The sequence below is a fragment of the Cryptomeria japonica genome, chromosome 6, assembly GCF_030272615.1.
Source record: "Cryptomeria japonica chromosome 6, Sugi_1.0, whole genome shotgun sequence".
Taxonomy (NCBI): Eukaryota; Viridiplantae; Streptophyta; class Pinopsida; order Cupressales; family Cupressaceae; genus Cryptomeria; species Cryptomeria japonica.
The window spans coordinates 126,305,516-126,310,584 of NC_081410.1; positions in this window are offsets into that span (position 1 = coordinate 126,305,516).

Genomic DNA, 5,069 nt, shown 5'->3' on the forward strand with positions numbered 1-5,069 from the left:
CTTCGTATCTTGGAAGTTTAGAATCATGCTTGCTTTGGGGGAAAACGAATTAGATGAATTCGTGAAGGATATGGTACTAGAACCAAAAGAAGAGGATGAGAAGCTTCAATAGAAGAGAAAGAACAACAAAGCAATGAAAATGCTGGTTGACTCCGTGAAAGATCACATTGTGCCAATCATCTCCAAGATGACGAAGGTATGTGACATGTTCAAAACATTAGAGGAGATGTATGAGATCAACAACACAAGTTGAGCGCTCGCACCGAAACAACAACTTCACCACATCAAGATGACGAATGGAGAATCCATCATGTCTTTCTTCATGAGGATAATCAAATTGAGTGATCAACTCTCTACCATCAGACACATTGTAGATAGCAAAGAATTAACCATGTTGGCTCTAAATGGTCTTCCTTCATCATGGGAGTCATTTATTCAAGGGATAAGTGCAAGATCAAACTTCCCTAAGTTTGATCGATTGAAGACAGATTGCATTCAAGAAGAGTCAAGATTGGCTACAAGAGGCATTTGCCAAAGCTCCACAAATGGAGATATTCATGCTCTTGCATTGCACTCCTCAAAGAAGAAAGGTAAGAAAGGACATTTCAAAAGGAAGAAAGATAAGGACTCCAATAATGCTCCTACATTCAAAAGAAGGAAAGATATTTCAGAAATCCAATGCTTTAGATGTGACAAATATGGTCACTACGCAATGAAATGTCCAACCAGGGCTATGCCTCAAGTTTCCATTGGGGATGTTGGTGAGACTCTTGCACAAAAGGATTCAAATGGATTCATATTTTGATTTGAAAAAGATTTTTTTTTATGGTTGAATAATGTTCATGAATTTCATATTTAGTTATTAATTCATTACATTATGCTTGTTATTTGTGAAACAACATTATTAGTAGATGTCTGCTTATGACAAGCTGCATTTGGATACCTTGTTGTTTAAATTTCTTCAATTTACTATGAGAAACTTGTCCCTTACATACATGACATCTTTAGAATCACAACTTGTTGCTTTTCAGGTTATAGAGTTTTTTTTGAAGTTCTATTTGTGATGAGGAGATTGAAATTCAGGAGGAATATACAGAGGACTTTAGTGAAGATTCTGAGATTTTTTGCATTTCCATTTTTTATAAAACAAATGTTTACCTGCAGAAGTGCAGCAGTTCACTTGTGCAAGACATGGAGGCATTTGTGTAGGTGATGATAGCATCTAGGGTTACAAAGCAAGTTGAGACAAGAAGGCTCTTCCAGTGAGAGGGAGCATACTGCAAGGAGATTTTTTTCTAAATCTTAGGATGGTCATATTCCTGCCTAGGGCTCGATCTTATGACAGTAGATTCTTGGTGGTTTTTGATCTAGCACTTCTAGCCATATGAGGATCATACCAGATGATGAGAGTCTCCTGAAGCAAGATATCTTCCATGATTGGGACCATGTGAGCAGGGGATACTTCAGTGACAGAGGGAGCAGCTAAGAGGATGTGCTTCGATTGATATCCAAGGACCTTGGTCATATTGCTTCAGAGGGAGTGGACCATGTCAAGATGGTTTCTCTAGTAATCAGTCAAAGGACTATGATTCATGGGATGGAGCCCCATGTATGTAGGCTGGAAGGCCTTTTTGCTGACCCCTAAGTCATGATATTCCTGAACAGATGAATACTTGGTGAGCTTGAAATACACCAAGAGTGATGCAGACTCCAACCTTGTATTTCATGAAAGGTCAAAGCATGTGGAGATCAAGTATCACTATGTTAGAGACATGGTTGAAAGGTATGTTATTCAGTTAAGATACATTAGTACTAATGAGCAAACGACAAACATTCTTACCAAGCCTCTCTTCAGAATAAAGTTTGTGTGCTTTTGAGGTAAACTTGGTATGGTGGAAAATGAAGCCCTAGCTGAGATTGAGTCTCAACATCATTGATTTGTTTATATTTTTTGTACTAATGTATTCTTCTCTTTATAAGATGTTTAAAGTGTAAACTCTTGTTATTGCATTTCTCTTTGAGAGAGACTTAAGGTGAAAGCCCTTATCTACACCCTCTGATATGGTTCATGGTGGATGTCATGTGTGTGACACCATGACAAACATCACTTGAGATAGTCCGTGATGATTTTATTGTACTTGTGTGTTTACCCTCTGGATGAGCCATGGTGAATATCATTGAGAGGTGATGATCTCACAATGATGAACACTTGTACATCTCACCATTATTATGAGGTGACTATATCACAATAATGGTTGATACCATGTGAGGTGATATTTATGTATAAACCATAATGGTGGATGTCACGTGAGGTGATGTCTATGGATATGCCATAATGGTTGATATCACATGAGGTGGTATCTATGTATAAACCATAATGGTGGATGTCACGTGAGGTGATGTCTATGGATATGCCATAATGGTTGATATCACGTGAGGTGATATCTATGGATAAGCCATAATGATTGATATCACGTGAAGTGATATCAATGAAGGAGCCATGATGGTTGATATCACGGTGAGGTGATATCTTTCCTTTCCACATATGGATGTAGCCATTGTGGTGAATCATCATGATGAGGTGATGTGACTCATAGAAATTAAGAAGGATTCCTCTCTAGCTAAGAGGGAGTGTTAATGATAGAATAGCTACGATCGGACTCCATTACGGCCGATAGAGAAAACGTAATTGTCTAATTGGCTTATCGGCCTTAGACAATTACGTATGCCGGCTATTAATGAAAACGCTATTAAATGTTCATATGTGATGTTTAATAAATATGCAATTAGTTAATGATTACTATTGATTTTACATAACCGATTCTATTGTTATCGGGTTGGTTAATGTCAGTTATGCTGTGTTTGTTATTGGCTGCACATAACCAATGGTATTTGAATCGGTTTGGTTTATTATCAGGTTATACCATATAATCGATTTGTTTTATTATTGGTTCTACATAACGGATTGTTTTTGTAAATCGGTTTGTTTATAAAATCAATCATATGTGTGAATCGGTTTGTAACCGATGATGGAGAACCATCGGGTGTGATAGTATTGAGTCACGACTTTATGTAGAACTCTCGATGGTTGTATATTATTAGTCTGCATTTTCATTCGAGGGATGATAACGGTGATAAAAATAAGAAATTAATATACAGCAGATGGTGATCACATAGTTCGTGGCATATAGAAATAGTTAACAGTTCATAATTATCTTTAACTGGAAGGAAATCAATAACCTACAGCAATCCGTGATCAGTAAGATCGAATTACACACATACACTGCAGATCAGATTACATATATGTTGGATTACCTACAACCTGTGGCACTCAGCAATTCATGATATTCACTCACAGTGAATTCAACATATATTCTGCAGATTAAATTTGTAACTTTGATAGTTCAAATTAATATCAGACTGAGATTAAGTTCAAATAAAATTTAAAATTACCTTCTATTCAAATCTGATCGAAACTCAACAGGATGCCCTTTCATTTCTAGGATGGTAGAGAAAACATCAAAATGGCCGTTGATTGTCCTAGGGATAGTAGGGCATCTTTGGTGCCATACACAATTTTTGAAAACTAAAAATAGTAAAAGAAACTAAATTAAGAGATTTGGCAGACTTGGGTGGCATATTGCATGGTTTGGTTTGGGTTTGGGGCCCGAGCACCTTGGCTTCCTTGTGGGTCGGTCATTGGGGCTCTACAATATTTTTAAGGAAAAATGGGAACATAGGGAAAGCATTATGCTTTTGCTTATCAAAAAGAATGTGATGGTGCTCATCATAGGTGTGTTGGGCCAATGTGGGCAACTTGACAAATGTGGTGATGGTGATGAAAGATCCCTGATGGATCTTTTAAGCTGACAGGCTGTAATTTTTAATTATTTGTTTTAAAATAAATTCTTCCTGTTTATTAAATGATCTTTAGAGAGAGACAGAAGTTGCAAAAAGGTTGTGTCTTTTGTTTTTGTTTGTATTTTTCCAGATATAGGTAAATAATGAATAACAATAGCAGCAAATATGAAATAGGCTGGAAAATAATGTGCAATAATATAATATTCAGCCAATCCACCTATAAGACATCTTGCAAGGATGTAGAAGTCTCATATGAATTATTCCCTAATGCTGAGATTTTTTTTTCACCAATCAAATCGGCCCGGCTATCAAAGTCATCAACTAATTTTCTGCCAATCTCATTTGCAGACATCATTTCCTTTGCTCCTCCACTGCTTCCCTGGTTCTCAAATGACTCATGTTGCATCCTTGGTTGATGACGTGGACTCAAAAGCATCAAGTCATCTTCATCGGGTATTCCCATGAATTGTGTGAAGGAAAAACAATCGCGTATCTTTTTCGGAAGGGAACAATAGTTGTCATAGTTGTTCATAACTGTATCATTCAATGTCTTTGCAGGAGACCTCCTCTTTGTACTAGTTGATGAAGTCGTACCCTTAGAATGTCTGGAACTCCCTGAAGGTGTTTGTTCAAATTTTTTCCTTGTTTGTTTATTCTTAGACAACCCCGTCATGATGACCAATTTGGTCTGCAACCAAGCTTCAATATAAAATCAAACTATTGATCTTCACCCAACAGGCTGGCAAGATCAAGGCTCTGATACCACTGAAAGATCCTTGATGGATCTTTTAAGCTGACAGGCTGTAATTTTTAATTATTTGTTTTAAAATAAATTCTTCTTGTTTATTAAATGATCTTTCAGAGAGAGACAAAAGTTGCAGAAAGGTTGTGTCTTTTGTTTTTGTTTGTATTTTTCCAGATATAGGTAAACAATGAATAACAACAACAGCAAATATGAAATAGGCTGGAAAATAATGTGCAATAATATAATATTCAGCCAATCCAAAATAGCTACAAATCGTACCAGGCAAAATACATAAATGATATGCCAGCAAAGTATCTACCAACCAAAACAATGTTGCCGGCTGCAAGAAAGACCATCCACACACAATGAAAAGAGATGGCTGATGAATACCAATCAGCAACCCACGTGCCAGCTGGAAGGAGGCCGTACGACTGCTGTAGTCACGTCCAGGAAGCCAAGGAAC